This window comes from Tamandua tetradactyla, chromosome 2, assembly GCF_023851605.1.
Source record: "Tamandua tetradactyla isolate mTamTet1 chromosome 2, mTamTet1.pri, whole genome shotgun sequence".
NCBI classification, from domain to species: Eukaryota; Metazoa; Chordata; class Mammalia; order Pilosa; family Myrmecophagidae; genus Tamandua; species Tamandua tetradactyla.
In genome coordinates, this window is record NC_135328.1 from 99712173 (window position 1) to 99726198 (window position 14026).

Consider the following 14026-nt stretch of genomic DNA (forward strand, 5'->3'; position numbering starts at 1 on the left):
GGAATTATATGTAATATAAATAAAGCCACACATAAATAAAATGGACTAGAATTAAACTGCTAATGTGATTATCTTTGATAAAATTACTAGAGATAATTAAGACATAAATATATATTCTGTACTATTCTGGATGTTCTAAATTTTCTACAGTGAAAAACCTAATGTATGTCTTAAGGGGTCCTGGGAGGAAGAAGGAAACCAATGAGGTTTTAATAACAGGCCTAGTAATTACTTTTGTGAACAGGTAGAAATGACCTCGTAAATTGTTTCTGTGTTTCCTCCGTATTAATCTACTTATATCACTATGATTTTGTCCTTGTTTGAAAGATCATGTACCCCAGAAAAGCTATGTTTTAATCCTGATTCAATCTTCTGGGGGCAGCAGTTTCTTTTAATCCTAATTGGATGCTGTAGGACAGAAAGTTTTGATTAGGTCATCTCCATGGAGATGTGACATGCCCAATTGTGGGTGTGACCTTTTGATTAGATGGAGATGTGACTCCACCCATTCCAGGTGGATCTTGATTAGTTTACTAAAGTATTTAAAAGAGGAGACATTTGGAGAAACCTCAGAAGCTCAGAACTGACAGAAACTTCAGAGTAAAGCTGACACAGATGCTAATACTTGGAGAGCAGAGACATGGATGTTTAGAGGTGCTTTGGGTCCAGCAAATGTCACCATGAGATCTTAAGCAAGCCAGAACCTGGAGAGAGCCAAGGGAAGCCAAGAGATGAAAGCCAGGCCTGGAGAAGCAAAGTGAGGACTCCCCACAGGAACGAAGGCTGAAAGCAATGTAGTCCAGGAGCAAGGAACCAGCTGATAGAGGTGTTCCTGACTCATCAGCCTTCCTTAAATTCAGGTTTCTTTTCTTGAATGCCTTAGTTTGGACATTTTTATAAGCTTAGAACTGTAAACTTCTAACTTCCCTTTAAAAAACCATTCCAATTCTGGTGTATTACATTCTGGTAGTTTACAAACTAATACAGATTTATCATTTGTTTACTCCATTTATTTGTATTTGAAAGTCCATTTTCTCATGGTAACCCTATGCGAACAGTGCAAATAGCACAAAACATGTTCTTACTGTGTAAATTGGCTTTTATCAAAGAAACAACAAACTTAATTTCCCCATTAAAAAAAAAATCAAATGCCTAATTGTAAAGGCTTTATTAGAATATTGTTATTGTGATTAATTGTATTTTAAAGTATGCCAAACCTCAACCTTATCATTATTCTAAAATTTAAACTCCAAAAAGTTGCTGGCAAAGAGAAGAGGATAAGGAAACATAGTATTATTCATGAAGCCACAGTATCAGTGTATTTTCATTAATTCTAGAGAAAAGTAAACAGGAGTGACATCCATCTTTAAAGTTTTTATTAAAGAGCATTCCAAAGCAGAATAAAAATTAATCATTGTATTTAGAAAGATGTATACAAAACTTCCAGGTTTTTTTCTGACTATGTAAAGAGCTAGGAAGTCATCATTCCTGCTCTACAGCAAGAAAAAAAAAAATGAACTGAAAAACAGCAGCTCTTCTTAAAACCATCAGAGAATTGAGGCCACAGAACAAGTCATTGCTCCAAACCTGGAGAGAGGCAGATACAGAGAATCGCAGCTTAGTTGGAACAGAAGTACAGGGGCAGAAGCTCTCCTCTGAAACCAGTACTAATAGAAACACTTAATTGATGATTTGTTGGAGGCTCAGCATAGAGTAATTAGAGGGGGCTTAGTCTTGCTTTTGTGAGTTTTACCTTCAGGATCTCCACCAGGTTCTCACTGTCAAGACTGGAGGAAGATCCATCTCCTCACGCTTCCATCAGGGGAGGTAAAAAGTAACCTTTTGACATATGCCCAGAACATTCTGTTTTCCCTAGCAAAGGTCTTTTCTCCAAAGAAACTATTTTACTAGAGTCGAACAGGCATGGTGTTTTAGTTTCAAGTCAAATACCATGCAATGGGTTAGTGTTATTGGCTCACAGTTTTGAGGCTAAGAGAAGTCCAAAATAAAGATGTCATCAAGGCAGTGTTTTCTCTGAGAAATCTGTGGCATTCTGGTCCTTGGCTTTTCTGTCATATGGCAAAGCATATGGCAGCCTCTCTTGACTGCTCCCTTTTCTTCTTTGTTCTGTTAATGTTCAGCTTCTGACTGCACCTTCTGTCTTTTTCTCTTCTCTACCTTCCCTATAAGGCCCTCAGTAATAGGATTAAGACCCATCCTGAAACAAATGGCAAATAACAATAAAATAACCTCACCAAAAGGTCCTATTTACAATGGGTTCACATCAACAGGAATGGATTAAGTTTAGAAACATGTTTTCTGGAATATGTAGCTCCAAGTCACAACACTTGGGTTTCACTAGAGCCTAACTGATGTAGGGAGAAGGGAAATATTTGCTCTAGGTTTCCTGTCTTACCTAAGGGGGGAAAAGCTGACAAACACTTGGGTGGATCACAGCCCAGGGACAGGCTCACCAAAAGACTAAGACCTAATCATAGGATTATAGAACATTACCCTTCCCTCCATATTTATCACCACATCAGGAGGGCTCCTATATAATAACAACAGACTTCAGCTGAAAAGAACTACAAGGCACAATCACTATTTAAGGAGGAGCTTCCAGGGAAACCCAAAGACAACAGAGAATGCAAAAACAAACACACCAAAGAAACTCTTAGCTTCTGACACCTACAGCTACAACTAACAGTAAACACAGCCTATTAGTCAGATAAGCATAAAACCTCACACTAAAGGCCTATTTATTTCAGCTCCTTTTACCCAGTATATAGTGTCTGGCTTCAACAAAAAATTACAAGCCATAAATAAAAGACAAAATATGTAATTTAAAGAGATAGAGCAAGCATCAGAACCAGATTCAGATATGGCAGAGATTTTGGAATTAACAGACTGGGAAATTAAAATAACTATGATTAACATGCTAAGAGCACTAGTGAGGAAAATGGGTAACATGCAAGAACAAATGAGAAATGTAAGCAGAGAGATGGGAACTCTAAGAAAGACTCAAAAGGAAATGCTGGAAATTAAAACAAAAAAACACGATACTGTAACAAATGAGGAATACCTTTGACAGGGTTATCAGTAAACTGGACAAAGCAAGGAAATAAGCAATGGGCTTGAAGGTATGTCAATAGAATCTACCAAAAGTGAAATACAAGAAGAAAGAAAGAAAGAAAAAGAATAGATTATCCAAGAACAATGGAACAATTACAAATAGGGTAGTATTGGGGATAGCAAAAGGAGATAAAAGAAAGAAGAAACATTTGGAGTAATAATGACTGAGAATTTTCCAAAAATGACAGACACCAAACCACATAATCCAGAAAGCTCAGAGAACACCAAGCAGGGTAAATACCACCCCCCCCAAAAAAAAAAATTCGGTTCCTAGGCATATCATATTCAAACTGCAGATAATCAAATACAAAGAAAAAATCTTGAAAGAATCTAGAGGGGGTAAAAAAAAAAAAAAAAACAGCAACTAGGGCGGGCCACGGTGGCTCAGCAGGCAAGAATGCTTGCCTGCCATGCCAGAGGACCTGGGTTCGATTCCTGATGCCTGCCCATGTAAAAAAACAAACAAACAAACAGCAACTTCCTTGTAGAGAAACAAGGAGAAGAATAATTATATCAGGTTTCTCTTTAGAAACTAAGCAAGTAAGAAGACAGTGGGGTAAAATATTTAAAGTGTTGACAGGAAAACCTGTCACCCTAAAATGTATCCAGCAAAATTATCCTTCAGAAATGAAGAAGGAGGGTGGGCCATGGTAGCTCAACAGGCAGAGTTCTCACCTGCCATGCTGGAGACCTGGGTTCAATTCCTGGTGTCTGCCTATGCAAAAGAAAAAAAAAATGAAGGAGGAATAAAGACTTTCTCAGGCAAAAAAATATGGAGGGGCTTTGTCACCAGTAGACCTGCCTTGCAGGTGAGGTTAAAAGAAGTTCTTCAGCCTCACTTGCCACTGTTGGCTGACCTCTCTGTCCACATGCCCAGCCGCTGGCCCCCAGAAATGCTGCTATTACCTGCAGTCCTTTGCCAAATGAGGTGAGTGTCCAGGGCACTGGCTCCACATCTCGCTCAGACTTATACCAAAGATGTAAAATTTGGTGCAGATGCCTGAGCCTTAATGCTTCAAGGTGTAGACGGTTTAGCCAATGCTTTAGCAATTACTGTGTGGCCAAAGAACAGTGATTATTGAACAGAGTTGGGGAAGTCCCAAAGTAACAAAACATGGTGTTACTGTTGCAAAGTCAATTGACTTGAAAGATAAATATATAAATATTGGTGCTAAATTTGTTCAAGATGTTGCCAATAACACAAATGAAAAGAGTGGAGCCAGCACCACCTCTGCTACTATACTGGCATGCTCTATTGCCAAGAAAGGCTCCGAGAAGATTAACAAAGATGCTAATCCAGTGGAAATCAGGAGAGGTATGATGTTAGCTGTTATGCTATAATTGCTGAATTTAAGAAGCAGTCAAAATCTGTGACAACCCCTGAAGAAATTGCTCAGGTTGCTACAATTTCTGCAAATGGAGACAAAGAAATTGGCAACTTCATTTCCGATGCAATGAAGAAGTTTGGAAGAAAGGGTGTCATCATAGTAAAGGATGGAAAAATATTGAATGATGAATTAGAGATTATTGAACGCATGAAGTTTGATTGGGGTTATATTTCTCCATACTTTATAATACATCAAAAGATCAGAAATATGAATCCCAGGATGCCTCTGTTTTTGTTCAGTGAGAGGAAAATTTCTAGCGTCTAATCCATTGTACCTGCTCTTGAGATTGCCAGTGCTGACCGTAAGCCTTTGGTCCTAATTGCTGAAGATGTTGATGGAGAAGCACTAAGTACATTTGTTTGAAATAGGCTGAAAGTTGGTCTTTAGGTTGTAGCAGTCCAAGTTCCAGGTTTTGGTGATAATGGAAAGAACCAGCTCAAAGACATGGCTATTGATACTGGTGGTGAAGTGTTTAGAAGAGAGTGGTTGACTGTGAACATTGAAGATGTCCAGCCTCATGATATGGGAAAAGTTGAAGAGGTCGTAGTGACCAAAGATGCTCTTGAAAGGGAAAGGTGACTAGACTCAAATTGAAAAATGTATTCAAGAAATCATTGAGCAATGAGATTTCACAACTGGTGAATATGAAAAGGAAAAACTAGATGAACATTTAGCAAAACTTTCAGATGGAGTAGCTGTGCTGAAAGTTGGTGGAACAAGTGATGTGGAAGTGAATGAAAAGAAAGACAATTACAGATGCACTCTATGCTACATGAACTGCTATTGAAGAAGGCATTGTTCTGGAAAGTGGTTGTGCTTTGCATTGATGTATTCCAGCCTTGGACTCACTAACTCCAAATAATGAAGATCAGAAAATTGGTAAAGAAATTATTAAAACAACACTCAAAATTCCTACAGTGACCAATGCTAAGAATTCAGGTATTGAAGGTTTTTTGATAGTTGAGAAAATTTTGCATAGTTTCTTAGAATTTGGCTTTGATGCCATGCTTAGAGATTTTGTGAATATAGTGGAAAAAGAAATTATTGGTCCAACTACAGTTGTAAGAAGTAGTTTATTGGATGATGCTGGGGTGACCTCTCTGTTAACCACCACAGAAGTTGTAGTGACAGAAATTTCTAAAGAAGAAAATAACCCTACAATGGATGAAATGGGTAGAATGGGTGGTATGGGAGATGGCATGTTCTAATTCCTAGAGTAACGCTCCACCATGATTAATGAACTGTGATGGGAAACTCAAGGCAGTGTTCTCACCAATAACTTAAGAAAGTCACTTGAAGAAAATTACAGAAGAAAAAGCTGCTGATGTAAGAAAATCACTATAATCAGTTACTGGTTTCTGTTGACAATATAGGGTTTATTGCTGTCATTGTCTATGCCTACAAATAATTTATTTTGTATTTTTTGAGTAAAAAGACATTTGTATATTCCTGATACTGGGTACAAGAGCCATGTACTGGTGTACTGCTTTCAACTTAAATCACTGAGACATTTTTACTGACTCTGTTAAATCAGAATTTTACTGTTTGCTGTCACTAGATAAGAAGTTAAGAAGCAGCCTTTCCGAGGAGAGAAAAATAATTGTGTACAAAGTAGAGAAATATCCAATTATATGATGAACCTTTGTGTAATAAAAATTTGTTTAGAGTTTAAAAAAATAAAAGGTCTTCGAGAGAAGAAAAATTTATACAGGCCAAAAACTTGGTTCTACATAAAGAAAGGTAGAGCATTCATGAAGGAATAAATGAAGATAAAACAAAATATTGCATTTTTGTAATTCTTAACTTATCTAAACATAAAAGTTTATTCAAAATAATAGTAACAATGTATTGGTTGATTATGGCTTTTGGATAAGTGAAAAATGACAGCAATGTTATAAGGGATGGAAGGGAGGGATTGGGAATACTCTATTATAAAGGTATTGGAACTATCCATGAAGTGGCAAAGTATTATTTGAAAGTGGATTAGTTGAATTGTAAATGAAAAACTCTAAGGCAAACCCTAAGAATATTTTTTTAAAAAGTGTAATGAAGATACTGTAAGAAGAAAGAAAATGGAATAATATAAAATGCCCAGTTAAACCAGGAAGACAAAAAGAGTGGAAGACAAAAAAAGAAACAAAGAACAAGGACAATGAATAGAAAACAGTTACAAAAATGGTAGCTATTAATCCAACTCTATCAATAATCACTTTATATGTCAATGATCTAAATGTACCAATGAAGATAGAAACTATCAGAATAGATTTTTAAAATATCTAACTATATGTTGTCTACAAGAAACCTGCTTCAAATGTAGAGACAGATTAAAAGGAAAAAGGATTAAAAAAGATATACCATGCTATCATTAATTGAAATAAAACTGGGGTAGCTATATTAATTTCAGACAAAACAGATTTCTGAATAAGGAAAATTATCAGGGAAACAGGGTCATTTCATGATGATACAAGGGTGAATTTTCCAAGAAGGCATAAATCCTAATGTATATGCACCTAACAAGAGAGCATCAAAATGTGTGAGGTAGAATTGATAGAACTGTATGGAAATAGACAAATTCACTATTACAGTTTGAAACAACACCTCTCCATCAGTAATTGACAGATTGAGCAGGCAGAAAATAGTAAGGATATAGTTGAGCTGAACAGCAACATTAATCATCAGGCTCTAATTGGATTTTATAGAATACTTCATCCAGCAACAGCAGAATACACATTTTTCTCAAGCTCACGTGAAACATTCACCTACTAGACCTTATCCTAGGCCATAACACATACCTCAACAAATATAAAACAATGGAACTCATATAAAGTATGCTATCAGGAATTAAACAAGAAAGCCCAAAATATTGGGGGATTAAACAACACACTTCTAAATAACATGGATCAAAGAAAAAGTTGCAAAAGAAATTTTAAAAATTGCTTTGAGCTAAGCGAAAATAAAAATACAACTTATCAAAATTTGTGGAATGCAGCAAAAGCAGTGCTTAGAGGGAACTTTATAGCGTTGCATGTTTTAGAAAAGAAGAAAGATCTAAAATCAATAAGCTAAGCTTCTGACAAAGAAGAACAAAATAAATCCAAAGTAAGCAGAAGAAATACAATAAAAACTACAGGAGAAGTCAATGAAATTGAAAACAGGACGACAAAAGAGAAAAATCATTAAAACTGAAAGCTTGTTCTCTGAAAAGATCAATGAAACTGACAAAGTTCTAGCCAGGCTAACCAAGGAGAGAAGACAGAAATGACTAATCTCACAAAGGAAAGAGTCACCAACACAACTGATCTCCGAATAGTAAGGATAATAAAGGAATATTATGAACAACCCTATGCCTACAAAACTTATAACATGGATGAAATGGATCAATTCCTTGAAAGACACAATCTACCAAAATTCACATAGGGAAAAATACATTGTCTTAATAGGCCATATTTTTAAAGAAATTAAACCAACTACCAGACATATACATTAAACTTAGAGAGTTTTTGTATATCCCTTGTCTTGGTGTGCAGATTTATTTCCCCGCATGCAAGACTTTCTATGTAATCAAGAATTGTTATAAAATGTGTCATGAAACAACCCCTGAATGCTAATGATATCTTTAGTTATAGTTAGTTGATGTATCTAGCACTTCATTATTCCAATTTGTAAGTATAAAAATGAGAAATGCATGTCACAGCATTTTGTAAACTATGACGCACTATATAAATTTTTACTTATTTCTATTAATAGAGAAAGTATCATTCCTAGCAAACCGGCATTATAAAATAATAGTAAATAAGACTAAGTTAAATACTAACTTTCAGTGTAAAACTCAATTATTCAAGTTAATATTTCTAAAGAGATTATTATGTTGTGAATATAGTTACTTTTCTGATTAAAACATGAATTTTTTTATTAATTAAAAAAATTAACTAACACAACATTTAGAAATCATTCCATAAAACATGAATTTTTTAAAAAATATTTTTATTGTAAAAACTTAGATACAAACATTCTTGACATACAAACATTCTATATATGGTGTACAATCAATGGTTAACAGTATTATCAAATAGTTGGTTATTCATCACCGTGATCATTTTTTTGAACCTTTGCATCATTCCAGCAAAAGAGATAAAAAAGACTGAGAGCCAAGACGGTGGCTTAGCAGAGTGTGGGGTTTAGTTTGTCCCCAGAGTAGCTAATAAATAGCCAGGAACAGTGTAGAACAACTGCTGGGGCCATATCAGTGGCCAGACACACAATGTACCCAAGTCTGGACCAACTGGACTGGCTGTGAGCCCCCCCAGAACTATGAGTCCCCCAAGCCCCAGCAGCTGGTGCTCCTCCCCCACAGGCTGCTTCCCAGAGGGGAAAGGAAAGGGACTCTACCAACAGCAGGGGCTGAGTGCAACTGAGCTCCAATTGTGGAATTTATTCACAAATTCTGACTACTAAAATAGGCCCCCAGCTCAGCTGAACCACAAGTAAAAGAGGTCACTGGTTTTTGCCATGGCGCAGAGTGGGCAGGGATTACAGAAAAAGAAAAAAGAAAAAAAACCCAGAGCTTTTTTTGGATCTGAAAAGATCTGGGCTCTGAAGAAAAGGAGAGGGCACATAGCACCTGGAGATACACAGAGCAACGTACCAGCTTAAGCTCTTGATTGGCAAACCCAAGGAATGGAGGACCTGCTCTGAAAAGGATTTTTCTTTTTCTTTTTTTGTGGCTCTGTTTTTATAGTTTGACCAGTCTTTAATACAGCTGCAAGGCTTCCAGGCTTCAACTGCCCCAAGCATAGGTAGAACTGAGCTTGTTTGAGTGTTTGTCTGGAGCCTGTGCCTTCACCAGGAGAGGATTTGGGCCCAGCTCAGGTGGGATCCCTCCCTCAAGGAATTCAGACCCCAGGATATGGAAAAGTGAAGTGATTTAAGCCAGTTTACAACCTCTCCTCTGTCTCAACCATGCCTCCAGCAAGGGAAGTCTGCTGAAGTTAAAGACACCGCATCACCTTAGCTGGTGGGACCCGAGGGAGAAAAATGCCATATACTGGGCAGGATAGGAAAAATGCAGAATCCAGAGACTTCATAGGAAAGTCTTTCAACCTACTGGGTCTCATCCTCAGGGAAAGCTGATGCAGATGACTCTTTCTTCCTGACAAGAGGCCAGTTTGGTCTAGAAAATCTGGCTGGGGTCTATAATACTAAGTAGACACTCCTAAATTGTGGGTGGGGTGGGGGAAAGCACCATACAGGCAGGGGAAGAAACAAAAAAACAATAACTGAAAAATTCTGATTTGTTAAACAAAGCCTAAGCTAGAGGACTAGAATAAATTGAACTGAATGTCAAAGAGCAGAAAGACAACAAAGTCATCCAGCAAGAAAATCTTAAGTAAAAAAGTGAAATTAATCTCCAGAATAAACTAATTAAGGTAATTAAATGTCTAGACACCAGCAAAAAATAACGAATCATACTAGAAAAATTGAAGATATGGCCCAGTCAAAGGAACAAATTAACAATTCAAATTACCTACAGGAGCTGAAACAATTAATTCAGAATGTTTGAACAGACATGGAAAACCTCATCAAAAATTAAATCAATGAATTGGGGGAGGATATAAAGAAGGCAAGGACTGAACAAAAAGAAGAAATGGAAAGTCTGCAGAAATAAATGACAAATTATGAAAGGCATAGCAGAAGAAATGAAAAAAACAATGGAAACCTATAATGTCAGATTTCAAGAGGCAGAAGATAGGATTAGTGAACTGGAGGATGGGCACTTGAAATCTGACAAGCAAAAGAAAATATATGGAAAAGAATAGAAAAATATGAGCAAGGACTTGGGGAATTGAATGACAACATGAAGCACATGAATATATGTGTTGTGGGTGTCCCAGAAGGAGAAGAGAAGGGAAAAGGAGGAGAAAAACTAATGGAAGAAATTATCACTGAAAAATTCCCAACTCTTATGAAAGACTTAAAATTACAGATCCAAGAAGTTCAGCATACCCCAAAGAGAATAGATCCAAGTAGACGTACTCCAAGACATTTACTAATCAGAATGTTAGAGGTCAAAGAGAAAGAGAGAATCTTGAAAGCAGCAAGAGAAAAGCAATCCATCACATACAAGGGAAGCCCATTAAAACTAAGTGTAGATTTCGCAGCAGAAACCATGGAGGTGAGAAGACAGTGGGATGATATATTTAAATTACTAAAAGAGAAAAACTGCCAACCAAGAATTCTATACCCAGCAAAATTGTCCTTCAAAAATGAGGAAGAAATTAAAATATTTTCAGACAAAGAAATCACTGAGAGAATTTGTGACCAAGGGACCAGCTCTGCAAGAAATACTAAAAGGAGCACTAGAGACAGATATGAAAAGACAGGAGAGAGAGGTGTGGAGAAGAGTGTAGAAAGGAAGACTATCAGTAAAGGTAAACAGAAGGAAAATTAGATATGACATATAAAATACAAAAGGCAAAATGGTAGAAGAAAGTACTACCCGTACAGTATTAAGACTAAATGTTAATAGATTAAACTCCCCAAACAAAAGACATAGACTGGCAGAATGGATTTAAAAACAGGACCCCATCTATATGCTGTCTACAGGAAACACATCTTAGACCCAAGGATAAACATAGGTTGAAAGTGAAAGGTTGGGAAAAGATATTTCATGTAAATAACAACCAGAAAAGAGCAGGAGTAGCTACACTAATATCCAACAAATTAGACTTCAAATGTAAAACAGTTAAGAGACAAAGAAGTCGCTATGTAGTAATAAAAGGAACAATTCAGCAAGAAGACATAACAATCATTAATATGTATGACCAAGCCAGAATGCTCCAAAATGCATGCGGCAAACACTGAAAACACTGAAAAGAGAACTAGACACATCTACCATAATAATTGGAGACTTCAATTCCACACCCTCGTCAATGGACAGAACATCTAGACAGAGGATCAGTAAAGAAACAGAGAATTTGAATAATACAATAAATGAGCTAGACTTAACAGACATTTATAGAACATTACACCCCACAACAGCAGGATACACCTTTGTCTCAAGTGCTCAAGGATCATTCTCAAGGATAGACCATATGGTGGGTCACAAAGCAAGTCTCAATAAATTTAAAAAGATTGAAATCATACAAAACAGTTTCTTGGATTATGAAGAAATGAAATTGGAAATCAATCATAGTCAGAGTGCCAGAAAATTCCCAAATATATGGAGGCTCAACAACACATTCTTAAACAGTCAGTGGGTCAAGGAAGAAATTACAAGAGAAATCAGTAAATATCTTGAGGCAAATGAAAATGAAAACACAACATATCAAAACTTATGGGACGCAGCAAAGGCAGTGCTAAGAGGGAAATTTATTGCCCTAAATGCCTATATCAAAAAAGAAGAAAGGGAAAAACTCGAGGAATTAACTGTCCACTTGAAAGAACTAGAGAAAGAATAGCAAACTAACTCCAAAGCAAGCAAAAGGAAAGACATAAGGAAGATAAGAGCAGAAATAAATGAAATTGAGAACAGGAAAACAATCAAGAAAATCAACAAAACAAAATATTGTGTCTATGAGAAAATCAATAAGATTGATGGACCCTTAGCGAGGCTGACAAAAAGAAGAAGAGAAAGGATGCAAATAAATAAAATCAGAAATGGAAGAAGAGACATAACCACTGACCCTGCAGAAATAGGGGAAGTAATGAGAGATACTATGAAAACTTTATGCTAATAAACTCGACAGTGTAGATGAAATGGGCAACTTCCTAGAAAGGCATGAACTACCCACATTGACTTGAAAAGAAATAGACGACCTACCTCAACAAGCCAATCACAAGTAAAGAAATTGAATCAGTCATTAAGAAGCTCCCCAAAAAGAAAAGTCCAGGACCAGATGGCTTCACATGTGAATTCTACCAAACATTCAAGAAAGAATTAGTACCAATCCTGCTCAAACTCCTCAAAAAAATTGAAGAGGAGGGAAAGCTACATAATTCATTCCATGAAGCCAACATCACCCTCATACCAAAGCCAGACAAAGATATTGCAGGAAAAGAAAACTACAGACCAATCTCTCTAATGAATATAGATGGAAAAATCCTCAACAAAATTCTTGCAAATCTAACCCAGCAGCACATTAAAAGAATTATACACCATGACCAAGTAGGATTCATCCCAGGTATGCAAGGATCGTTCAACATAAGAAAATCAATCAATGTAATACACCATATCAACAAATCAAAGCAGAAAGACCACATGATCATCTCGATTGATGCAGAAAAGGTCTTTGACAAAATTCAACATCATTTCTTGCTGAAAACACTTCATAGGATAGGAATAGAAGGGAACTTCCTCAACATGATAAAGGAGGTATATGAAAAACCCACAGCTAACATCATCCTCAATGGGGAAAAACTGAAAACTTTCCCCCTAAGATCAGGAACAAGACAAGGATGTCCACTATCACCACTGTTATTCAACATTGTGTTGGAAGTTCTAGCTAGAGCAATTAGACAAGAAAAAGAAATACAGTGCATCAAAATTGGAAAGGAAGAAGTAAAACTCTCACTGTTTGCAGATGATATGATACTATATGTTGAAAACCCAAAAAATCCACAGCAAAATGACTAGAGCTATTAATGAGTACAGCTGAGTGGCAGATTACAAGATCAACATTCAAAAATCTGTAGTGTTTCTGTACACTAGTGATAAACAATCTGAGGGGGAGCTCAAGAAAAAAAATTCCTTTTATAATTGCAACCAAAAGAATAAGATATTTAGGAATAAATTTAACTAAAGATATAAAAGACCTATGCAAAGAAAACTACAAGAAATTGTCAAAAGAAATCACAGAAGACCTACATAAATGGAAGGGCATACCATGCTCATGGATTGGAAGACTAAATATAGTTAATGTCAATTCTACCTAAACTGATTTACAAATTCAATGCAATAACAATTAAAATCCCAAAAACTTACTTTTCAGAAATAGAAAAACCAATAACCAAATTTATCTGGAAGGACAGGGTGCCTCAAATAGTTAAAATATCCTGAGAAACAAAAATGAAGTCGAAATTCTCACACTACCTGACTTTAAGGCATATTATGAAGCTACAGTGGTCAAAACAGCATGGTCCTGGCATAAAGATATATATACTGACCAATGGAATGGAATAGAGTGTTTAGATATAGACCCTCTCACTTAGGGACAATTAATCTTTGATAAGGCAGTCAAACCAACTCACCTGGGACAGAACAGTCTCTTCAATAAATGGTGCTTAGAGAACTGGATAGCCACAAGCAAAAGAATGAAAGAGGATCCATATCTCACACCCTATGCAAAAATTAACTTGAAATGGATCAAAGCCCTAAACATTAGATCTAAGACCATAAAACTTTTAGAAGAAAATATAGGAAAGTAGTTTATAAATCTTATACTAGAAGGCAGTTTCCTAGACCTTACACCCAAAGCACAAGCATTGAAGAAAGAAAGAAATGGGATCTC

At 36.3% G+C, this 14026-nt stretch overlaps 1 protein-coding gene and 1 pseudogene across 5 annotated transcripts in view; both read left to right on the top strand.

The window, feature by feature from the left end:
• CFAP95 (cilia and flagella associated protein 95) overlaps positions 1-14026 on the top strand; it is a 218905-nt gene that overhangs the window by 4301 nt on the left and 200578 nt on the right. The window lies entirely within an intron of this gene.
• On the top strand, positions 1202-6272 carry LOC143661281 (60 kDa heat shock protein, mitochondrial pseudogene; annotated as a pseudogene).